The sequence below is a fragment of the Cygnus olor genome, chromosome 3 (assembly GCF_009769625.2).
Source record: "Cygnus olor isolate bCygOlo1 chromosome 3, bCygOlo1.pri.v2, whole genome shotgun sequence".
Classification (NCBI taxonomy): domain Eukaryota; kingdom Metazoa; phylum Chordata; class Aves; order Anseriformes; family Anatidae; genus Cygnus; species Cygnus olor.
Window position 1 is genome coordinate 116976142 of NC_049171.1, and position 25899 is coordinate 117002040.

General features: G+C 39.4%; 1 long non-coding RNA gene across 1 annotated transcript in view; it reads left to right on the forward strand.

Moving 5' to 3' along the window:
- LOC121067234 overlaps positions 1-18843 on the forward strand; it is a 34532-nt gene extending 15689 nt beyond the window's left edge. Inside the window, exons 3-4 of the long non-coding RNA XR_005818188.1 lie at positions 10063-10147; positions 18332-18843. This is a non-coding gene — a long non-coding RNA (uncharacterized LOC121067234). The remainder of the gene's footprint in view (positions 1-10062; positions 10148-18331) is intronic.
- The last annotated feature ends 7056 nt before the right edge of the window (positions 18844-25899 follow it).

The following is a 25899-nucleotide window of genomic DNA, read 5'->3' on the forward strand; positions in this document are numbered from 1 at the left end:
AGTTCTACATCCTTGAGCTCTGCTATCAATGATAAATTTGAACAATCAAAGCTATTTTGGTAAGACTCTAATTACACTGCAAAAGATCTATGTTGTTCCAAACGTTACTCAAAGGTCTTGGGGAGAGGGGAAACACAACAGGTAAAAATGGTGATAAGAAACTGAAAAATATCTAAAACCACTGCTGGTTCACAGCACTAAGAAGAATATCACAGCAACCAGGTGTTGCAGAAATGCAGAGCTCTGACTCCTGAGAGGAACAGACTTACACGGACAAGAAATAAGATGTAAATAATCTAAGGGCATGTTGTTCCTCCAGCCTGATTCAGTAAAGTGCTGCATTTAGGGACCACTCTTGCCCAGCTCATGTTTAACCAAATGGATTTGTGAGGACTCGGATTATTTTGTTTAGTTAACTTAATTATGAAGTTGTCAGGATTGCAGTTGTTTGTTTTTATATCATCACAATGCGCTGTCTGATCTGGATGAGGTACAATTATAATTTCTGTAATAGTGTTAATAAATCGATTGCCCAGTTTTACGGAACTGGGTACACAGCACTCTAATATCTTCCTGTTTTAACTTTGGCCAGCAATGATCTGCTTTAGATTCTTTTCAGCTCTTATGATAATTGCAAGGTCCCAAAAGAAGCTTCAGAGGCCTGCTTCTTATTTGTCCTAATTAATGCCTCTTTGGGCAATACAAAGGGTAATTTTTTCTCAGCAGTGTAACGGACTCCAGTTAAGTAAGAATCAGCAAGAGGTTTGGATACTAAATTGAACTTTATTCTGTATTGAGTTAAAATTTGTTATCAAAACTATCAAGCTCTGCATATCAATCTACCTGAATTTCCACACTGGTGGTTGGACATGTTTCATGTGAAACTACACTCCTGTAGACCTTGGTCTCATCTAAATGGGAGAATAAAACCAAAACTGTTCAGAGGGAAAACCAGGGTGCTCTGAAACCAGACTTTGAGTCTGTACCTGTGATGATGTAGTGCGAAACTATTTTAGGAGAATCGAGAGAAACTGGGCTGATCTGTTCTTCAAATTCCCCCACAGAAACTACTCATCTGCTACCACCCAGATGGTTAACATAAGCCAAAATTTCCTGGTCAAGCCTCTACTTATCCTAGAGATAGGAGCAAAACTCCAAAGGATTGCTAGCATTTGGGAGAATGCAAACCAGTTTTGGAATTCTTGGCTCGGCTTCAGGTATTAGTGCAAATATTGTATTACATAAGACATGAAGCTGGGAAGTGCTTTTAGAGTTGTAGAGCAATGGGTGGCAAGAAAAGGTAAACCAGAGCAGAATGATAAATAATGTGTTAGTCTCTGAAAGGAGAGGTGTCATCTTATTCCTGACACTTAGACTGTCAAGAAGATATTTTACTGATTTGACTTTGTGCTGAAAAACACAGAACAGTTACTTAGTAAGTGGTTTTATAGGGAATCTCACCCGTGTTACAATAAACTGAGCTTGAAGATAATATATCTTTTATGCTTTTACACTTTTTGGATGATAACTGTGAAAAATTATCTAGCGAAGGTTAGCAAACTGTACCTGTGGCCATTTTCTCATGACCCTTGAGTGATAAAGCGTACTATCTTGGATCATGATGTGTTGTCAAACAACAGGTTTGCCTGTCTGGCCAACAAAAAATAATTGAGGAATGTTATGGTTTTACAAGCCATGTTTCACCAAATTTGTAGCTTTTTGAGCTGTTAGATCTGAACAAAATAGGTCAACGCTGACAGAATAAGGGTGGCTCTAATTTTTCTTCAGTTTTTGACTACTTGTGTGCATGTGCCTATGCCTATAAGCAGCATACAGAAAGTATGTAATTCTGGAGGTATTGCTGTTATAATTTCACTTATAAGACTAAAATTTCTAACTTGAGTTATATAGTACAGTATTTCTGCGATTCTAAAAATCTGTATCTTGAATTCCAGATCTGCATGAATTTAAACATGCAATTTGATAAGCTTCTGTAAGTGGGAAATTAAGAAATCCCCGCCAGCTGGAACTACTAAATAGCGGAAGCTTTGCTGACCGTAGGTTAGCTGTCCACAAGCCATTTCTTTCTGTAGGTATGGGGCCAAGATATGGAGAAGCAAAATTGCCTCTCTTGCTCTACTTCTCACCCCTACACTTCAGCAGTGGTCTCATCTGCTGTGCCCACATCATGTTCAGAAATGCATGAGCAACTCATGCATGGGGGGGAGCACAGCAACCCACCCAACCCAAAACAAACTGTTTTCTAAAAAATACTCCTAGGCTTTAGGGCAGCAGTATCTGTGCAAGTAAATCCTTATGACTGCATTTCCCTGAAGCTGCTCAATACCCACTGTCTCTGTGGCTAGCCTGGTGATTCTTTTCTTAGACAGCTTCATCCTCAGATACCTTCATCCTCATGAAGTGTCTTATCTTGCCACTTTGAATCTGTACAAGCCTAATAAAAAAGGTGCGGCAGGGTCTAAGACTGGATGCTTTACATCCATTACTTTTCCAGGCTAGCTATCTCTAGAAAGAGGAAACAAAGAAAAAAGGCTGCTTTGGCTACAGAAGACTTGCTCAAACCCCTGTAGGGGAAGAGATTAAATGGTGGCAGCATACACAAAAGATAAGTGTTCCTTTGAAAAAGCTTTGTATGTGGTACTGTACTAACTAGTATAGTGTGCAAGATGCTCCTTTTTGAATTATACTCTGGCCTTAGGTTTTAGGGCTTGACTCTGAATTGTAGGCAAGGAGGGGAGAGGTGAGACTCGGTGAACTGCCACTTCTCTGTACCTTAGGATATTCTCATGGATCTGAGAAGCAAGTTCTTCAGGAACTCTACTTTTTTGTCCTTTCTCCCATGTGCTCTGCTGGGGCAGGATAGACATATTTACTTGCTTTGAAGAGCATTCTTTAGCCTAGTTTCTTACAGGGTACACAGGCCACCACTAGGAAACAGTCTGTGATGCCATACTGGTGGCCAAAGCAAAGCTGGTTAGTCAGAACTTTCTGGGAAAAGACTTTGCATGTTTTCTCCCAAAGATTGGTTTCCACTGATGCATTTCTGTGAGAAGCCTTTTTTTCTCTAGAAAAAGATATTTAGGAAACTTTTCAGATGTATTCATAACTTGCTGACTGGAAAGCAAAACTTGCATTAGCCAAATGTATCAGCAGGAAGACAAGGGCCAGCGTATGCTTTGAAACCTGCGTGTAGCTGTCTGTTTCAGGCTAACAATTCGATAAATAGACTTCATTGTAACCTGACAACAGCACAGGCACTGAGAATCCTCTGCTTCCATGCGCTAGAGAAAGCAAAGGTAGCTATTTGTGCTACAGCAGTAAGGTATTTCGTGATCAAATACAAGGGGAAAAACGATTTGAGAAGTTGGATGAACTAGAAGACTAAGATGAAAACATTTACATTGTGTAACTGTAGTAGCACAGCTGAGATGAGACTGGTGTTCAATATGCGTAAAACAGTAGGAAAAGAGTTAAATGATCTGGAAAAATTAGGAAAGATGGAACTAGTGTGGGAACCAAATGCTTCTCCTCTATGAAGTGTCTGAAACTCCTTGGTATGGATTTGGTGTAAATACGTTAAGGGCAAATGAAGCAATTATATATAATATCAGGAATTATGAACCAAGATGCCCAAGTAAATGAAGTGCTTAAATATATGCAAGAAATGAAAATACTGTTATATTAGCAATGGTCTTCAGAAAAGGACGTAATGGGATGAAGCAGCTTTGTAAAAGAAAATATCTGTGGGAGAAACTTGTAAGGGAAAATCTTAAGCTTATATCATTATTTTAGTGTGAAGTGAAATATTTTAAGTTTTACTGTGTTAGGAAACGACATTTTTCTGCTTATGTTTGATACTAGGAAAATATTTTTAAAGGATAATTACACACATTTTTCCCAGCCTTCAGTTATTATGGATTTGTGGGGGGAAAACAAAACTAAAAGTATGCAAAACTAACCAACTGGAAGTAATTCAGGGACTTACTAGCATATAGCTTTGCCCTAAGGCAGATCAATTTTACCTGTGCTACTGAAGGCAGAAGTTTGTCAGACAAACTGGCTTCCCTTTAAAGCCCATTATGATAAAGACTGTCTTCCTGTGTTCATCTGTTCATGTGCTTAACTCTTCCTGATACATAGGAGTCTAACGCCATTATTTCTTGTTCTCTCTGTTACTCAAGTAACCTTTGCAACAGTCCTTCACATAGAGGAAGACTGTCCCCTTAGATGGGCTTTGATTCAGTTTCACGATGCAGCTTTGCTAGAGACAATTGGGAATAGCCCAAGTAAAAAATAAAATGTGGGAAAGACAAGATGATACTCAGAGCTGAATCCAACTGCTACTGCAGAAACACCCACGTGGTTTGCTTCTCATATCTTTCCTTCCTGATGTGACAGTTTTTCCTTTGAAATATTCCCTTACAGGACAGGAATAATTTTCTGGCTTTGCATCACTGCAGTTGTTAAAGGGTACGCACAGCTTCTTCAGCATTATTATTTCCCTCAAATCTTGTAGCAGGTGGGTTTTTGCTGTGGTCCGTATTGGACAGCATAAATTCTTTGTGTCTTTCCTTTCTGTGTTACTGAAAGGAGGGACTAGATAAGTTGTTTCATGAACTACTCTGTCAAATAGCCTGAGAGACACCTAGCCTCCCATAAGACTTTGCACATTTGAATCTCATCTATCAAAGGGAAGTCTGATATTTTCTAGGATGCCACAATTTGTGGAAATGAATGAGCTTAATTAAGCTCATGGGAAGCTCTCAGAAATGGCTAGAGATAAATATCAAATGGGGTCAACACACTGTCATGAGACTTTTGGCTTGTTACTGGATGTTCTCATCCCTTTGGGATGGCCTAGAGGGCAAGGACTTCTGAGAAGATTGGGGTTGGCCATGATTAAAGCTATATTTAGAAACTTTTTTAATTGCATAGACTTCAGGCACATTAGAGCTGGCTGATTTCTTTTTGATGGAACAGTTTTCTGTTAGAAAATGTAGTTTAGTGGAAATCAGAATGTTTCATGGGACTACGTCAATCTGACTACAGCTTTTGACAGGAGGAAGAGAAAATGAACACATTTTTCAGTATTTTAGTAATGAGTCATTTGGACAATGTACCTTAATGAACTATTTGACATGTTTCATTGTTTTGAGTTTAAACATGAAAGCTATTGTCCTAATTTACAAAGATAAAAGTTCAAGTAAATAGTATTTAATACCATCAAATTGTTTAGTAAATAAAATATTTAAATGGAGCAGTTTGTTAGCCACATTTTTTTCTAGAACATGTCACTGTTGTAGATTTTTTCAAATTGGAACAAAATTAAAATGAGCTTGAGGAACACTTAGCCTTGGCAGAATAAAAACAAATCCTGATATAAATCAAACCTATAAGTAAACAGTATTGCTCATTCCTGTGACTCTGGAAAGAAATGTCAGCCCAGATCTTCCTACAGGCTGCATAGAAGCATTAGAAAGTACCTACTGACCATAAGGTAACTACTGTGGCGACTGAAGACGCCTGAAGCAAGGGGACCGGATGAAATGATTTGGAAAACCAGCCTCAGGGAGAACCTGATCTGCTGTTCATGTTGCATGTCATGATGTGAGGAAGTGACCATTGGCAAAAGCAATATATTTTTAGGGTACATCCAGGACCTTTTTTTCTTTTTAATATGGATAAATTCTACCAAGAAATTCTTCTTGAGTAAAAACATCCTTGAAGGGCAGTGAGGTGCAGGCCTACTTCTCCAAAGCATGAAAAACAAATGGCAGAGGAACGTGGTGGTGGCAGCAGCTAAAGGAAAAGAGAAAAGCCCCTTGGGCCCTGGAACTTCAGGGCAGTTGTAGCTCTGCAGAGAATGGTCTAATCCTAGATGCTCACTGAATGTTATTGTGTCTAGTTTCAACAGAAGCTATAATGAAGCCTTACTGGCAAAATCTGCACTGTCTCCAGGCTTTGGATTAAATTTGATGGTTGTCTCAAAGGATGCAGATACATTAACTTCCAAAAGAAGGAGAGCAGTCTTCTGTACCTAGATAAGCGCAATGGTTGTCAAAAGTGGAATAAAAGCTCTCCTTGTATCAGTGCATGCCTGAGTATTTATGTACTGGTGTTCTGAGCCTGCGCTGCCTAGTTCAAAGTACCAGCTGCATGAGGCCTTCTGTTTCATGTCAGGTAACTGTTTTGCGCTACTGCCGAACTCTGTAGCTAAATTATTAGCTTCTTTTCAAAAAAAGGTGTTTAATTCCTCCACTTGCATCCTGTCTGTTATGTCTTTTCTCAAGGGGACAGTGAGAAGTGTTCATTGGGGTGATAGTTTTGGCTCCCAAATTGACTGTTGCCACTTTCCAGCTATGCTGGGGAGAGGTGACTGGCAGCACATCTATTTGTGCCTGCTCTCACTGAGGAAAGAAGGTGCTTGTTGCCTCTCAGTTTTGAGATCACTTTAAATGGTAGGTGAATTGCTTAAGACCAAGGACCAAACAACTAGTTCATGATTATAACACTGGAAACGTGGTTAGAAAAGGAAAGCGAAAACTCAAGAGAATACGTCTCCCCCTTAATCTCTTATTGTAGCTCATTCTTGGGATTTCCCTGGAGGTATTTGTAACAAAGAGCTAAGAATCTGCCTGCTAGTGCTGTTTCTGAAGAAGAATTCCACTTTGAGGTTTGTGATTCCTAGTTCGCTTGGAAAGTGGGTGGCTGCTTTTGAAGTTTGAAGTCTATATTGTGCTATCAACACTTGTTTTGTGGTCTTGATTCTAGCTGGTCACTGTAGGGTGTGTGTGCATGTGATAAATACACACAGGCTTCCTTGAAAGTAAATGTTATTGTAAGGATAACTCTGCAGAGTGGGTATTTCTGCCTTTCTTCTCCCAGAAAATCAACTGCATTGCACTTACAAATTTAGAGTTGAACATTTTGTAAGTTAACTATCAAAAAGAGATTTCTAGTGTTAAGGTTTATTTGGGAGTTTCCTTCCCTCAGCAGCATGATTGCATTGCATTCGTGGCTTGAGCATTTTCAGGTATCTTGCCAGCATTTGTCAATACTGGCAAGATACCTATCAAGCATGATTTGGGTGCTACAGGATACCTAGCAAGCATGATTTGGGGCTACAGAATCAGAAGTTCTCCAGTCTCTAGATCATGCTATATAGTAATGGCCATAAAATTAATAGCACTGAGATGAAATACTTAGTTGGCTTGTTCACCGTTTTCAAAATTATTTGCCTTTTTTTGCAAAGTGATTTATGTTCTAGTGATTTGTCCTTTCTGAAGTGTGCTGTAAATGTGAACAAGATCCAGTCCTAGAGCTCACCCCCAACAAGTAGCATGCATCAGTCATGCACATAGGCATGTCAGCAGTGGTAGGTTGCCAGCTCAGATATTTCTGTTTGCAAATTTACATCTCAGGTTATGCTCTCACTTTTCTGAGTGGTTCCAAGTTAGCAACCTCGCCTGTGCTGTTGCAACCAGGAGACTGATGGAGCTTTGGCAAATATTTCTTATTTCCTCTTGGTAATACAGTTCCTGCATCTCACTGAGGAGCAGAACCATACTTTGGACCCACAAGTTAAAATTCTTAAGTGATAATGTTGATGCAGATTTTTTTTTAAATCTGCATTATATTGGCATGTAGGAGTGTTTTTCCTTAGTACATATTTCACATTAAAAATGTATAGGAAAATGATACAATATGATTTAATGTATGTGCTGCATCCAATCTTAGGGGATGAATGTCATTCCATATGCTGTAGCTAAACATAAATGAACTGTTATTAATGATTGCCATAATGTTTTCTAGCAGTTAGCTGGCTGTGATTCTAGGAATTTTTTTTCCACTGTGTTTTGAAGGGTTAGGTTATTTAAACTTACTATCAAATAGAATCAGATCAAAGTGAGCTAATTTTTCTTAAACACTAATCATTTTAAGGCTATTGAACTAAATATAGAGGCAGTTCATTAAATCATTAAAACAGCCTGCAATAATGCTCACAAAGTCATTATAGTGCTATTCCCCAGCCAGAGAGGTGGTGTTGCCTTAAGCACAGTTTAATCAAATTAGATGGTGGGCTATGTCCTGGGGTTTCTCCTATTGATATTCATTAAAAATACATGATTTATCACTAATCTCTGTAAGGTATATCCTCCTTCTCCAAATGAATTTTGTAAATGTCAGGGGGAAGAAAACAGAATAGTTTATTGTTATAAGAATTTAAGTGTGGTGTGATCACATTTACATTTATATACTATGTAATTTAGCAGTAGATAGTAATTTTAATGTGCCTTTAAAATTTTTGTCCTTAGTTAAAAAGCTAGCAAAAATGGAAAACCCTCAGGAGCAGCCACTTTATATTTTACTGTATGGGCATATGAATTAGCTTTAGAATTAATTATTTTATAGTTCTTCATACTGCTTGCTCTTACAGTTTGTCTACAAAAGTTTGCTGTTTTATTTTGTGTACCCCTTTTGATACAGTTTTCTGCTTTCTCTTTTTATTTGGAACATTTCAGTGTTGTCACTTCCCTGTCCTTCCCCCTCACTTTTTTATTGTATTTAAATATTGTCTTAAGTTTTAAATTAGCAGGAAACATTGAGAAGACCACACAAGTAAACATTCGCCTGTTACTCCTTTTTCAGTGATGATTTCTCCACTTATATAATGTTTTTCAGTCCTGAAACATCTTACAAATGCGGTAGGATGATCATGTCACCTGGCACCTAGGCATACAGCTGATTAATAGTGCAGAGCATGGCTCTGCCACACCTCAGACCAGGAATAAACACATTCCTGATTACAATGGTAATTTGGAAACGGCACAATCTAATTACACTGGAATTTGCCTGAATTATCCTGACTCCTGTTTAAAAAAAAAACTAAATCTAACTCATTTTAGTAGTGGAACAGCTTGGAACCTCAGATGAACGTCCCAGGTGACACCACTGTTGTGAGAATATCTTGATGTTGTGTTGGGTCACTTCTGTTGCAGAAAAGAGCCATCTATTGAATTTAGTAATGGCTGTCTGTGTGCTTATCCAGGGTCAGAGTGCACTGGGGTCAGTTTAAAAAACAAAAAAACATGTAAGATTATCTGGGGGGCATAGATCAAGTTCTCAATGTCCTGAAAGTCTTCTGTCAAAGTTGGGAGCTTACCCAGTGCTGCTTAGTTTATGGGATCTGGTGCTATGTGGATGCAGATTAGTATGGAGCCATTGAGTATTAAATCATGTTACTGCAGAATTGCCACTTCACTAGGACTGACATAAATATAAAACTTAATAGATAAGTTGTAATTACTGAGGTGGTGTTGTAATTACGGAAATGTTCATATAGCAATCCTTGTGCTAGGAACTTCACATGTGGTTTTAGAACAACATCCCACTTGCATTTGTCAGATGTGCCAAAAGCTATTCTCAATTACACCGAGGTAAATTTGAACAGATTGCTGTCACTGGATCTGCTGTTAATTTACACTGGCACATCTGAAAGAAGAGCTTATTTCTATGTGTTTTAGAAATTGAAAACATTCTTCAAGGCAAATAATTGCCCTGCTGAATGTTTGAATACAGGTGGCTTTGGTTCCATTGGGCTGTATTTGAATGTAACTGATTCCCTAAAAGTTTAAGCCATTTGCAGTTGGTATAGCTGATGTTCCACTCTGTCTCCCTTATATTGGCACGTGAGTTTCTCAAGGATAAATCTGTTCAGTAACCTAAGCCTGTAGAAAACTATTAGCATTAGCAGATGAGCTCTTAAAATATCAAGCTGTAGGATTTGATGAATGATGGTTCTAAGTACAAGAAAGAGGACAGGGATGTACAGTGTAGTGAGGAAAAAGGTAGGCCAGAGCAGTACTTGCTGGGAAGGGCTGAAAAGGTCACAGAGCTGTAGTCTGAGTTGAAGAACTTGTGCTTTTGGTCATGATTTTATTTTCAGCCAGGTATGTCTTATGTTTTTTCCCCTCTATGCTTGTAGAAAATTCTTGGGATTCTAAGGTTTGAAAATCTGATGTTTTGTTTCCAACTTTCTAGCCCTACTGGTGATGTGGAAGAAAGCTGGAAACCATCCTAAACGCAATGTGACTCCATCGACAGACCTCACAGTGGAGTTAAAAAGGTACAGTTCAATTAAAAAAAACCACCCTTTTAACTGACTGCTAATAGCATGCCCTTTAAACCCATCCCATGATATTTTTTGGAAGTGAACTGTGTTTTCATTATTTTTGAAATGGTCTGGGTTAGCAAAGGTAAAGAAAGCAACCACAGAACTAGCTGAATGGCACAAAAGGTTTGTATCAATGCATGTGCTACTCATGTAGGGTGCAGCACGTATGTGAGCAGCTCTGGCGGCATGCAACCCCAGTGGAGCTTTAGTGTAGGTCTGGTAATCAGCCCATAAGCCTTAATCCTGCAAATATACATCACGTTTCATTTTATACTCGTGAGAAGCCCAACCTGAATAAAATCCTATTAAACTGAGAGTCTACAGCTAATTAAACACCTGCTTTTCAGTGTTTTTTATTTTAGTAAGGTTAGGTACAGTATAGAAAAGCATGCATCTGTAGAATTGGTTCTACCGTTTTTTTGGAGAAAGTCAACAGATGAAATGTGTTCTGTGATTTCATATAATAATAGATCAGCATAATAAAGTGCTGATGAAAGACAACATCTAATTTACCTAGATCTATGTTTTTGCTTCAAAAGTTTTTTTTTCCAAAGTAAAATGTGGGGTACAATAGGGTTTATGGCTGTTATCCACAGGCTCTTTGGCTCTAAAGCCTTTAAAATAAGTGAACAGGGCTGTGCCTTAATTATTGGCAATAACTAGCTTTGAAAAGAAAAAGTAATAAATGGTAGTCCATACAAAGTCTCTTCTTAAGTAGCAAAATGCATAATCCACCTGGGATATTGTTTTAAAATTCATTTCATCCTCAGTAATTTGATGAGAGAAAGTTGTATTGGTCATTTCTCTTGTGTAAGAACTGTGTTGCACCTAAGGGCAAGGAACATTTATTTTCATGATTAATACCTGTGAGTTTCCTGGCCTAATGAAAAAGCCACAGATGTATTTGAAATGATATTGCTGTTTTCCCCACTCTTCATTCAATTCATGTAAACACTTTGACTATTGCCCTTTTCCATTTGTGTGCAGAGATCTTACATTACCTACTGACACACTGGCAATAATATTTGTTTGTATGTGTGGTTGTAATGTTGAAGAATGTGAATTCCAAAATGAGTAATTCTAAGGGAAAATCTGTGTGCATGTGTGTAACTTATGCTATTCAAAGATGTATAGCCCCAGAACTGAAAATGAGTGTTAATGAAATATTTCCCCCTGCTTTCCCTGGTACCAATCTAACCTGACCAAGTAATCCAGTGGCAAGTTTTGCATTGCTGTAGTGAAAGTCTATCAATCTTTTCATTGCGGTCTCCTATTTGTTGAAGTTGTCTGAAATGTGTATGTACCTAAGAACAAGTAAGGAAAAACCCACCTTGGAAATGGTGTAGCTAGGCATGTATCTTGGCTTGGAAGTATTTTTGAATGAATTTTAAATGTTCTGTTCTTCTTTGTCCCCCACCCCCATGGAAATTGTAGCATTAGTGTACTTCATAATCTCTTACTGCAGTGTCCTTTTGCCTTTCTCTTATGCTGACTCTTACCTCACATGCTATAGCTTTTCTGAGTTAAACTGAAGATCCTGGTGATGAAGTGCATGTCTTCAACTCCCCCTGGCCCTAGCCCTATGTCCTTACGGCTTTGTATAAATACTTAAAATGGTCGTGCTTTATTTGCTGGTATGTTTTCATATTTATTTCCTCTCCCCTCTCCTCCAATATAATCCACTGAAAGAACAATTTGTTGTCTTGTTTGGTGAGACACAAGTGAAGGGAATACATTTGGGAGGCTGAGGGGGTGGGGAACAAGAAAGGAGGTGGAGTCCTCATTATGATAGCCAGGAAAAAGCTAAAGGATAAAAGGCTAAAGGATAGGTTCAGCTATTATTTGATTGTGTTGGTAGCAATAATATCTGTCCTATGGTGCCAAGAAGCCCTACTGGCTAGTCAGAATGCCACTGTGTTAAGCAATTAAATATAAAACAATAAAATGAGTGGTGTCTCATTGAACTGGCAGTTTAATAAGTGCTGCTATAACACCCATAGTCCTGTTTTCTAGCACGCTTAATTTTTGTGTTAATAACTGGCTTTGTATTAGTGTGGTTGTTTTATGATGTATATGTTTCTGTATTAGCTTCTGCAGTAATGATGTCATCTTCAAAAATGGGAACTAATTGTGATTGTTCAGTAGGGATGCCCCGAGAAAGGCTTTGAAGAGCTAGCAGTGGTTTTCCTCATTCAACTCAGCTAGATGTTAGCATGAAATCTGCTTGCAACACCTGTAATATCCAGCTGCTTAACCATTTCTGTGCACATCAAAACATGCAGGAATGAATTTCTCCAGAGTAAGATTTGGTTCAAAAGTTAAGGGTCAGAATATTGGGGAGCAACCCTTATGGACTCTGGTGTGGTCCGGTGCCTGGTAGAGAGAATAGAGCTAACTTTGAATAACTAATGTAGCCATCAGAAGACAATCTGTATTAGGCAGTTTCTCCATTGATAGGCACTTGGCAAGGAGTAGGTTGTGATGATGCAGCTGTATTTTCACCTCAGGTATTGGCAAGAGACATACATGGCACAGCAAGATGCCAGGGCTGAAGTTAGATGGCTCCCCTTTGAGGCAAATGCCACTAACTTTAAGATGTTGCACCTGGTTAAATAAAGAGCTACATTAAAACATAACTGAGCTAAATCACTCCAATGCAAGCTATAACAAGAGATGGCATATCTATTCTGGATGCTCATCAGTAGAGCTATCTCAGCATAGTTATGCCGCTACAAAAACAATGCTGGTAGAGGCAGTGCCCCTTGTTTGCATTTGAGACGCTGCTGTTCCAATTCATTTGAAGGTTTAATTTCTTCCTTTGTAGAAGAGGAAGCATTTTAAATACTGTCGTGACTTGTACTTACTGTGTCCCAAAAGAAGGATAGAGCAGAAGAGAGAAGCAGAAGCTTTATTTTACCAGAGAAGAGGAAGTAGTAATCTTGGGAGGGTCTATGACGACTTTTGCCATGAAGTCAAGTCCTGAGACTGGAAGTATAGGGTATGGTGGAGTTCCCCTCTTGTCTCAGCCTAAGAAACCTGCTTCTTGTGACCTATCACGTAAGCACTGTCTGCTACACATTTTTCCCCCAAAAGCTCCTGGCAATAGAATAAAATGCTCCCTTATGATGCAGGAAGACAAATACTAATTTTTTTTAGTTGACAACTTGTGTGGCAGATTGATACAGGGATTGGAGGCAGAGAAAAGAATGGTGTTTCCGTTAGTTACATGATGATTACTTTCCAGCAGGACAAATTAGCCCCTGCTGAGCTCCAGGTTCCCCCAGCTAGTCTACCTATGCCTGAATTCAGTACTTTGAAGCCTGCTTAACTATCCTTTCGTAAGAAGTACTCATGTTTGTCAAGGCTCCTAGACCTGACCACAGATGCATATAATTTCAGTAGAATGCCTACTTACTGGGCAAATATGAATCACTTCCTTTCTGTTGTATTTGTCTGAGGTAAAAGATAAACATAGTTAACAGAACTTTCTTATACTTCTATAATGGTTATAGCATCACAGGTGGGGGTCTGTGTGTACATCTGAGCATACATGCACAAACGTATCAGGTGAGATCAACTCTTTAAAAAGCATCTGTTTATTTGATCAGTAAATCAGGTATTTCTTTGTGAGTTTGACACTGTCTTGACTTCATTCTCCAGGGGATTTTGAAAGTGTGCAGATACTCATGAGCTGATCAGCTCGTTGGTTGTATTTCTTCTGTTCTACTGAATTAAGCTGGAGCAAGTATTTTGTTTTCCACATTCATGTGTGTATATATGGCATGTGAACATTTCTCATTTTAGCAAGAGATCCAGCATAACTACGCTGCTCTCAATGCCTTACTAAGGGATGTTTCCCAGGTCTGGAATGACATGTCTATCGTTGCTATTTATAACTGCAAAGTCTACCAATTCAGTTTGACCCTCTGAGTGTGAGGTAGGGTGATGCTGTGATGGAGCTGAATTCTCTTTTCTTGGTAATCAAAAATTTATCTTCTGAAACCACAATTTGGGAAGCAATACATACAGAAATATTTCACAGCTTTGCTTATGATTACTGTGGTAGTGCAAGGCTACCTACCTAGTTCTCCGAAGTCAGAGTAGTCATCTGCAATAATGACAAAACTTAAGATGAGGTAAACAGTTCCATTCCTGTTTTACTTCATGGTCTCTTTTGAGTTCTATTTTCAGAGACTTTTGTTGCTTTGCTTGTGCTTCCTCATGTGTCTCCTCATGTGTCTCATCTTTACTCATCATGATGTTAATACTTGACACGCTTGGCCAGCTTATGGTATCTGTGACTTTCCACACTCAGGCCTCTATTCTGGAACAGTAGAAAGAGGCATTCCTTGTTTTAATGACCCATGCCTTGTGACTTGACTGCCCTCGTATACAACTTCATCCCTGCTCAACTCATGCGGTATTTACTGTTCCTGGGAAGAATCTACTGAGTTACTGTTTCTTTGAGTAGCCATCCTGAGAGAAAGATGAATACAAACAACTGTAAAATATTTGGTCCTGTGGGGTTTGTTCTCATATTCTTTCCATCCTAGCTTAGAGAGCAGCATATAAAGCATTACCTGAGCCTATTACCAACTTGCTTTTATTTTCTATATTTCTTTTAGTTTGAAGATCTTGTTTAGGTACTGTATCTTCAGGCTGCAGTGCTGCTGCTGTCAGAAGCTAAGTATGATCCTCTCATCTTTTTATCACCTATATTTTAAAGCTGTAACATAGCAATCTTTATAGTATGTGATTAAAGTATTCTGGGCTGCATGCCCTAGTGGGGAGAGCACCTAGTTCTAATCACTTCATTAATGGTGATGGAAAAAGAGCACTTGCATGTTGAACTGGAGTTAATTGTACTGACCTGCCATGATAGTGTATGCAAGTCCTGGCTGAGTGCAGGTTGCATGCTTCTAAAAGTGCAGTTTTGTGACTTCTGGATCTTTCTTCCACTCCTAGACTATAAGTAGCAAGTCTTTCACATTCGTGCTGTGCTGCAGGAGTTGTCTGTTCAGTTTGGATGGGGCTCTTCTGATGTTGGTACTGGCCATCCAGCTCTTAGGAATGAGCACCTACATCCTGTTTCATTGAAAACACCACAGTTTTCTATGGCAGTATTGGAGGCTGGTGCTCCTGTTCACCAGCTTCTTAGAAAGGCTGTGTTGCCCTGAATTAACAATATCTGTATTGCCACTTTGCTGTTCACACCAGTGGTTTGCCTGCATCTGAGAGCTCAAAAGAAATGTCAACAAGCTCTAATGACCTCTGAACCCAGCTGGATTTTTAGCTGTAGTGTCTTTTTTTAGCTGTAGTGTCTTCTGAGTTGTTTTTCAGGTTCTATTTAGATCTCCTGTAGTAAGAGTGAGGACGACCTGTGTGTAGCTCTGCAGCTGTTTCCAGTTTCACCTTGTTTAACTTCAGTTTAGTGTTTTCTTGCAAACAACTGAAGATACAGCTGTGCTCTGCCACCACTTCTGCAGTACTGTCTCCTGTGCCCATACATCAGGATATCATCAGTTGTGATTCTGAACCTTGGAAGTCCTGTTGGTTGCTTTTGCTGACAACATTAATGTTCCTCTGTGGCAGGTTGGGTCCCATACAGTGCTCTTGGCCATCTGCATCCACCTGCTGGTGTTCACCATGTGGTGAGGTTACTGTTCTACAATAACTTGTGCCTGTATCTGTCTTTAGCAATAAGCAGCAACACTGTTTGATTCTGCCACATCAGGTAGTATTTCTTGAAAGCTTTTCAATAGCTTTGCAAAATTTCCGTCTATGCAGAAGTGCAATTTACTGAGCTTTTCAATAGCCTGCATGCTGCTTATCCAGCTTGTGGGCTTGGTGACTTTAGCACCGATGCCTTCTTTAGCATTCATTTTATTGCTCCCATTATTTCTCTCTAATGTGATGGGTACGTGGTGATGCAGGTGCTGTATTGGTTAGATTGTTCCATTTATTTTCAGGTGTAGCATGCCTGGAAGATATCCAAGTATTGCAGAAACATCTTGGTAATATCAAAGGGGTGTTACAGTTCTGAGCTTGCGGCTTTTTTGTATGTGTGTATGGCTGGTGATGTCTTCGGAGATGCTTGTTCCACTTACACTTAAAATAAAAAAAGAAAAAATCTCTAAACCTAGGGACCTAAATTTTGACCAGCACAGGCCCTTACTGCAGCCTGGAGTCATGCTCTCTTCTCTAACTTGGTATATGGCTTATTTATACCGCATGCAAATAGAACTTGAGAGTGGAGGCTGAGAGGAAAACTTGGTCCAAAACACCAGGTACACCTGAGATGCAGGAGACTGAAGTTTGTGTGCACCTGCTCTAATTAGGCAGAGAAGGAATGTGAGTTTCTGAGGTCAGGACTCTAACAGATAAGTAGTTGGTTACTGCAGGGACTTTCCTTTATGTTGTTTCCTTACATAAAGAAACTGGAAGTACCTGATTCTGGAAGGAAACTCTTGCTTCTTGATACTGAGTGCAGGGGATTCAGTAGAGGTAGATGAGATGCTGAAATGCCACCAATTCCTGTACATTTCACACCTGGCCAGCTTAAGAAACTAGTTCTGAAGGCTTCCCTGTTTTTAGGTGCCTCTCTGCCCTTGTGGAACAGCTTTTATCCTGGAATGGGGCCCTGCATCAGGCAGCTGCTTGCCTTTGGGTGTTTTAATGCCGAACCTTCTGTGCAGCCTGGAAGTAGCCTGTGTTGCTCAGTTTTGTAGATATCTTTTGATAGTACAGGTGAGGCTTAAAGGCATTGAAGTGCATTCCAAAATCTGGTTATAAAATGCTTGAGTGCTTCAGTCCCCACCTGAAGAAAGGATGATGAGAAGAGATGCAAGATACAGTGATTTCTTTCCTTTGTAAGAAGGGTGGATGGTATTTGGCAGCCTGTTCCAGAACTGGGAAGACTTCTGTTCAAGTGCATAACTACTGTATTTCTGGTGAGAGTATCATTCTCCAGTGGGAACACTGAAAAGAGCTCTTCGTGGATTTTAATCTGCAATGGGGATCTCTCAAGCCAGTGGTTTAAAAAAAAGACAATGGATTGCAACTGGAATTAAATTTTCTTTAGTCTAGATAACACTGGATTCAGCATGCTATATCAGTATGACAAAGAAGGGAAGTGAATTATCATGGGCCGTAAAACTATTGTTGGGGAAGGAAAAGATTTGTAGATGCGAGTTAACATACTTTGACAACTGTTTGCCAAAGCCATTCATTACATTTGCCTCTGTATTAGAAAGGGCACAATATTTCATTTTCCATTTCCTTTCACAAATAGAAAATTAATTGCATAGACTTGCAGAAAGTGCAGATACAACTCGTTATGTATTGTTAAGGCTGTCTGTGATAAATTTATCAAGCTTAGACAAAAAGTATTCTGAAATCACAATGGATCTATCTTAATTAATGTTCTTTAAGTGACAGGTACACCTGTTTGGAAATGGGAAGTAAGAACAGACAAGTTTTCCACAAGTGCAGCAGTAGTGGTCTCTAGTTATAGAGGAAGCTGGAAGATATAAACTCCTTTAATTCAAGCCTTGTTACTAACTGCCTTTCAGAAATCAAATTCAAAGCACTGTTTTTGCAAATGAATTATTCCAGTGTATCTGTAAAAAGATACTGGACTGTTATTTGCATGAGAAGTTGTCTCACTGACTAGTGATGTAATCGAGCTGTCAATGTTTTCACTTTCACCCCATATAAAGTCCAGCTCTGTAATAGTTATGACATTTTGTTTATAGAACTCTCCAGCCATAAAACTAATAATAGTTATCCATCCTTTATCATATTTGCTGATACTGCTTATCTCTGCTGGTGCCATGGTGTGGACTGGAGTGGTGCTGTGGAGACTGTCCTTAATTACAGTAGAGATGGACAGAGGGTGAACAGAAAAGGTGACACGAGCAGGCAAAAAGAAACAGCTAACAAGAGAAGGCTGGGGACATGGGGGCATGTTACACTAATATGCAAAGTTGCCTTGGTAAGAATATACCCGAATACAGAAAGATGAGGAAGAAAATAGAAACTACTGCACTTGTGGATGAAGGTAGATGGGCTTGCTGATGGATACCTGACCACTGAAGAGTTTTCAAAAAGTTTCATTCTGTTTTCCTCTGGATTCAGGTTGCATCCTGACCATAGGCTGCCTGGTGGAAGATTTCCAATCAGCTGGCAGCTGGAGGCCTTCTGTGGCTGCTTCCCCAGGGCTGAACATTGTTTGGGTGAAGGGATGGTGTGGGGAGCACCAGAGGAGCCATCACTGTCAACCTAAGGTAGAACACTCAGAGAAAGGCAGGCTTGATATGCGTTTTGAGATCTACAGTTGTTAAATCATGATTTATTTAAATTGTTACTTGCAGTCTCAGCTATTAAGGGAGCACTTTGTAGGTTTCAGAAGACTGTCTGGTTTCAGAGCTGCTTGTCGCAGGCCTTTCTCAGCTCTTATGTTGTAAACAGTGTTGAACTTCTGCTTTTCTTGTGTGTTTTTTGGACACCATTCTCTGATATGCATTTCATCGTCTCCTATATTCCTTTCCCCTGCCTCTCTGAAGTTTGAGTGCTGACATCAATCTTTTATTTTTGCCAATACTGCTTGTGTTTAAATTCCAACAACAAAATAAAAAGAAACTGCATGAAATGGACTTGTATTTTTCTTGATGTTTGCCAAGAAATTCAATTAGACTTTCAAAGAAAGGCAACCTGCAGAAGTCAGTATTAGCCTATTCCCTTAATTGATTCAAATAGTTCCAGAGTTTCTTGAGGTTTTCCTGCTAAGCTATGCAGATGAGAAACATTCTTCCTTTGGTCTGAGCATGTACAGACCTCTTAGAGGTGGCGTAGGATGGAATCTGTGATGCGCAGTAACTCATTTCAGTCCTAAGTGTCATTAACAGAAAAAGTATGTTACAATTTTTACCAGATGACAAACCTCAGATAGTTTAAACTTCAAAACAGATGTATTTTTTTCCTGAAATGGCATTCCTTTTACTTTGTTCCTCAGATTTTTACAGGTTTAGTAACAAGGGGCTCTGCCTAAATTGGGGAGATAAATAAGTCAGTGCAGAATGCCCAGCTGTACTTCTTGGTTTGGCCTGTAGGCTAATGTGCAAGTGTAAAACTGTCTTTCCTTTAGTCTGCAGTGGTGCTGCAGCAGATGTCAGCTGAAGGAGTTCACAAAGACTAATTGTCTTAGTGTACTCACTGTTTTAGTGATAATACAACTTCCTGTATGTTTAGAGCCTCATTTACAACACTATTCTGTAGGGAAATGTGTTCTCTTTTAGGACCAATATATTTCTCTCCCTTTCTTTCTTTTCTTACTACTTTCCGTTCAGCAGTTCCAAATCCTACTCTTTGCTATTCACCACTTTCCCATTTTATCTGTTATAATGCTTTCAGCAGAACAGCTGATGCTGACCTTTTATGTGCCATTGTTCTGCTTTGGTACTAACATCCCAAGGTTAGGTGAGAGAGTTTTGATTTCTTGGTCATTATTTGAGATTCTAACTCCGGTAGGCTTCACTGCCTTGGTTAAAACTCTGTGCATGAACTGAAGATTCTCTTTTACAGTCAAACAAAAAAAGTTCAGACACTGCAGGATCTGGATATGCTGTTCAGGCTCAAAAAATACACTGAGTAGGAAGAATGGAGCCCCATGCTTTGAATTTAGCACATCAGTGGTGTGTGGGCTTAAATTTATGATGTCTTAGCCTTATTATTCTCCTGCACTTTTCAGTAATGGTCATGTTACTGCTCTTTGTTATTGATTAGAGCTTGAGGTTTAGTCATATGTGACTGTGACCTTTGCGAGTGTTGCTTCTAGATTAGATTAGAGATTAGGCTTGTCATCTTTTTTTTCCATGCTTCTCCTCCTAGCTCCATGTTTGAGTCTACTGACTACTGCCCTCTTTGAGATCAATTTCAAATTTACTGCATTCAGCAACAGACAAACCTATAGCTGATCCTGTGTGGTCTAAGCAGTTGCTCTCTTTTAGTCAATGATTGCCCAGAACGTTCTGGGCTATGCATCCTTGTCAATTCCAAAATGCTTGACCCTTTCCCTTTCAGCCACTTAGAAGACAGTGGAGGGTGGCTGGAAAGAAAGAATGTGTGAGATCAGTGAGTTGAAAATGTTGTCAGCTGCTATACAGCTGCTTCCCCATACTGAGTTTCTATATTAGTTTCCTGAATCTTTTGCTTATATTGAAGAAACATTTTCTACATCTGTAACATTCTGATAAATCTGAATATCCATCTCTGTTCAGCTTTACAAAACTTGGTTCTTAATAAAGGATACTTATAAAACAGATGTGAATGACCTGCTTGAGTAATCTGTGTGTCTCTGGCTTTTTTTGCTTGCATTTGTAGATGAAAAATACGGATTTGGAGGTACTAGATACTATGATATAGGGAGAAGTATATTAATAGGATCAGTATGGTCATATAACATGAGCTCATGTAAGCTATGATTCAACATGGTACACGAAACATCTAGATAACCTTAAGCAATGGACTGATTTCTATTAGATCCTTATCAGAGTTACACTACTCAATTTAAGGAGTGGAAACAACAGTATGTAACTCATAACAGATTTCACAAATGGAATAATTCATAATTAGTATTATACAGATTTTAAGAAGTAGAACTGTACACAGACATCCCGTGGTCTGTGAGTGAAATGCTGAATGCTTACAGTGAATGTTTAATGGCTGGTTCATATCCCACACAAGTTTGAGTGAAATTGAAGATTGAAGGAAATTGTGCTTGCTAACTGACTACAGCATAAAATAGGTTGGTTTCTCAAATCAAGTTTTGTTAGTTAACTCATCATTAACTCATCTAAGTTTTCTTCAGCTGGTGTGTGTGTATAAATATATTAGAGGGCACAAAAGTTTAAACTAAAACTTGAGGTGATTTTTCTTTCATCCAACTAGTTAAACGCTTTTAAACCTTTATGTGAAGATAGAAGTACTTGAGCAAAAGTGCCCTGCTTCCGTGTTGCTCATCTCATTCCTGCTCAGGAACAGCTAAAAGGGAGTAACGCCTCATTGCAAGGCAAAGCAAGAGAGAGGTGTCCTTCCCTGTTCCCTCTGTGCTGCCCAAAGGCAACACTGCCCCCCGGTGCCCATCGCTGCCGGAGGCGGCTGCCGGGGCTGGGACAGGCACTTGCAAAAGTACTTGCAAAAGTAGCTTGGCTAGCTTCACTGCTTCAACCAGTCGGCTTGAACTCACCTGGCTGATTTTTCTGAAATCAATTAGAAAAAGGAACACTTGACCTGCTGGCAAAACAGGGGAGGGGGAGGAACAGTTTGTAGCAGTACTATCCTCAGTTGGATTGTGGAGAATTTCTGTTAATGACTTAATTCACCTCATGTGGTCTCTTGCACAATTAAAGCACTACCTAGTGTGTGTGGACAGGGCTGAGCATGGAGAAGGATTTGCATCAGTCACAGACATATCTGTAGGTAGATATTTCTGTACTGTTGAAATAACAAGCGAGAGCTCATTTCCTTTTGCCCTAAAGTTAAACCTTCCTTCCCACACCCTGCAACTATCTGGTTCAAGCTGGTTTTCAGTAGATTATCTGAAGAGTCCCTAAATCAATACTTTTCTTTTGCATTTAGGATACTTTTGTGTTTAGTTTTCAACTTTATGAACAGCATTGACCATCAAAACTTTGTAGAAGAAGTAGAGGGCTTCACAAATTTTTCTGATGTCCTGGTATGTTCCAAGTCAACCTGACACAAGATACACAAGAACAGAGGGCGGCTGCCAGGCTTGGAGACAGTATTGGGTTTTTAATGTAAGGGAGGAGACCAAATGTCTCAACCTTTTCCTCTCTGAAGACAGCAGGAGTGTGTAAGAACACTCTGGTTTCTGAGACTACCACTCTACTATCAACTGTTTCCTTCTAGAGATGGCCAGACTAACGGGTGGAATTGGTGAAGGTTTACTTATCCTAAAAAAGTCAGCTGCCTCTGTTTCATGACCCATTGTGATCCACTCAGGCTTGCTTTCTTCTGTCTCATAAAATAGACGCATTTCACACTGAACTTTACTTTGAACTGACGTCCAAGCACTTATTTTTGATGGAATTATTTACTTGTAAAATGAACTAGTTTTTATTCCACAACTGAAGCTTAATGTCAGAAATATTAGAAAGTTACTTCTCTTTCGTTTTGGGAAGACTACCTCTTTTCTCAGGCTGGAAACAAAAGCTTATGGTACAGAATACATTTCTTGGAACCTTGACCCTATAAATAACTCTTCTGTAGAGCACCTAAAATACACCAAAATACAAAGTCCAGTATGCCATGGAGGAAGTTTATGCAGAGCTACTTATTAATTTGATATTTGCATCAATGCTCAATTTTCTCATGATATATAAGTAGAGAAGCTGCACATTCTTAACATTGCTGTCTTCATAGCAGGACTAGGATTGTATTTCTGAACCAGGGCTCAGAGAAGAATTTTAACTTTTCTAGGTATGTACCTCTACTGAAGTCATGGTGAAAGATGGAATAAGGCACTATTAGTAGGCTGGACGACAAATATACCTATATCAGCATGTAGCAGCCACCAGAATAAAGGAAGTTGTGTTCCAGCTGGTATATGCAGCAGCATCCTGTGGTGGAGAGAAGTGGTGACCACACTTCTCTCAGCTTCCTGGGCTAGCTGCCTTCAGGTATTTTCTGTCAGAATCCATCTGCAAAATGCTTCTTGCTTTTCAGTCTCTTTTGTGTTGAAGTTAGTTATTCTTTGCAACATTTTTCTCCGAATTCCAGGAAAGCCTGGGGGATAGCTAGCAACCTACTGGAATTGAGGAAAGATGTTTTTGAAAAATCTATGAAATCTATTTTTGAGAAACTCCATTTTAAGAGTTTATTCATTCCTACTACATGTGTCTGGAACTCAGTCCAGTAAGCATAAGTGACATACAAGCAATGGAGAAAATTTGGTTGTACTCCAAAGATGTGCATTTCTGTTACTATTTTTTCTTTTATAAACAGCTAATGTAGCTGAGATTTTTCAGAAGTACTTACACCATTGTGGGTTCACCTCAGGGTTGTTTTTTTTAGTGTCCAGATATATTTTTCTTAAAGCTTGATTTTTTTTTTTGGAAGGGAGACGCTCAGCACAGTTCTGTTTCCTCACCTTAGGAAAATGAGACATTCTAATTAATTTATCATTGTCAAACATCGTTTTACTTGATGTTTCTAAACTTTACTACATGGACTGGTTGTACCTCACTAGTCATTAATGTGTTCATTAGTAGCTGATCAGTTTCCTGTTGTGGATGTCACAAAAGTAATGAGTCTTGTAGTATGTTGTAGAGGAAGAACAGGGCCTTACAGGTAGGTTTATGGAGGGGTCGAAGGTGAGAGAGGGCCTTCCGGGCATGTGATTGTCTGTGTGTGAAGCTGATGGCAGCTTAGTAGCAGAACTGAGGGTGCTGGGGCAGTGTGGTAAGAGATGAGAATGAATGAGTGGGGAGGAGAAGCTAAGAACAAGGCATCTGAAAATGTGATGAAACACAATGAGGGATGTTGGAGGAATTTGAAGCACAGAGTAAAATGACTGGAGCAAAAGGCAAGGAACATTACCTTAGTAATTTGCGTGGGGTGGAAAGGATCAAGAAGAGCCTGAAGGGAAAAGGTGGGCAGAAAGAAGGGTTATTGTGACATGCTATACAATAGGTGATGAGTGTTTTATTCTCTGAAACTTATTGCCTTAGAAGGGCCTCAAAGGATTGGAGTTATGTGACTGAATGTGGGCAACTGCCTTGTACATGTCACTACCTCAGCTTATTATTTAAACTATCTATGTAGTCAATAGAAATGAGCATGGTTTCTAGGGCCCAAGTCTTCCCTTCAGTCAGGCACCTGAAATAAGACAGCTGAAATGCATGCATTTCCAAAAAGTGTTTTTTCTCTGTGGTCTCTAAAGGGGATCTGGACAGCGACTGAGGTGGATGGGCTACTTATATATAGCTACTTATATATATAGATAGCCCCCTTACATCAGTGCACCAATATGTGTGTATATATATGATATACACCTATATGAACATCTGAATTGAGGTGATAGAGGACCCAAGCCCTCAACCCTACCTGTGAAAAGAGCAACAAGAGTGCTGTGATAACTGATGTCTTCTTTAGCACCTTTGCACTTTGGCTGCAACTCAAAGTGTCACCGGGGCAGAGAGTGCTTGTCTGTAAAGCTCAGAGTTGGACAAAACCCCCCATTGAGTGTACAAAGTAATGTCTTCTGGGGGTCTGCCAGCCACTGTCATGAATGGAGTAGGTTTCTACAAAACTGTGTTGGCTATCAATGCAACTTAAAAAAAAAAAAAACAACAACAAAAAAAACCTCTTCATTCACTAGGTCCCATCACACTCAAAAGGTCCCATGAGTTGCTAGTCAATTTATAGTATCATCCTGTTTTATTGCACAGGACTACGTAAATGGAAGCTGAACTCTTCTGAAAATAGGATAACAGAGTGAAGGTTATCTAGCACTTATAAATAGGTGGCCCCTCAGACCCAAATTTCTCTGGAAGCCTTAAGTATACATGGAAATTAGAAAGCAAGTGTCTCTAATTGATAAAAACCGAAACCTGAGGAACACAGAGCTGTGACTAATAGCATGACTATTATGTAATAGCTATAATAGCGATGCTATCTGAAAATGTAACCTTTAATTACTCTGCCTGTTTCTTTCAAACTCTTTAGGAAGGAAAAAATAATACCTATGTTACAGGTGTTGTGAAAACTAAATTTCCCAAATGACAGGAACATAAGAATGTCTCTATGATGTCAAACCAAATTCCCATCGAAACCAATATTTTGTCTCCAAAAGCGACCAATAGCAGATGCATAAGGGAGAAGAATAGAATATGGCAAATAGTAATACTGTCTGGATTATAACTTCCTACATTTAGCAGTCTGCAGACTAGGAATTTTCTGAGTGTGGTGGTGTTCCAAACGCCTTGTGTAATAAGCCAAAATGGTCCTTTACTAAGGCCTTTGTTTGACTTAAGATTGCTTCTGTACTCTAGCATCCAGATCTTCCTATTCAGTTAGGTGCTACATGCAGTGCATTCCAGTTGACTTAAGAGCATAATGCCCACTTTCAAAAGTGATATAAGAAACCGAGTCTTTTGAGAGTCACTGGCTATTGTTGATAATGGGGTTCTGAATTGATTTTGGAAAAATGTTGTGTGTCAGTGTGGCGTTTCAGAAATGAGCATAGGGAATCAATCTGAACACTGTTCACAAAATGACAAAGGAAAGGAGAGATGTTTTTAAAATCCTGGGTAACTCTGACTAGAGAACTTGACATGTAACAGACATGAAATATGATGGACAAGTAACTTCTCACTTTTCTTGATGGAGGTGTTTGTAAGAACCACCTTGCAAAAGTGTTTGTATCAAATCCTGCAACAAATGCAACAAATCTTTCACCTGAGAGTCCTGCTATCTCCAGGAGAGCAGCAATGACATGGAGTTCACAATCTGACAAGAGAAATGATACAACTGGCTGGTTTGGGATATCAGAACCTCCTGATTCCAAAGGGGGGGAAAATGTGCAGGCACTAGGGATATGTTAGCAGCACACATCCTGCGCAAGCTGAGTTACTGCTAGCTTCTGGCATGGCCAGTATCCTGATTGCTGATCAGACTCTGCCTTA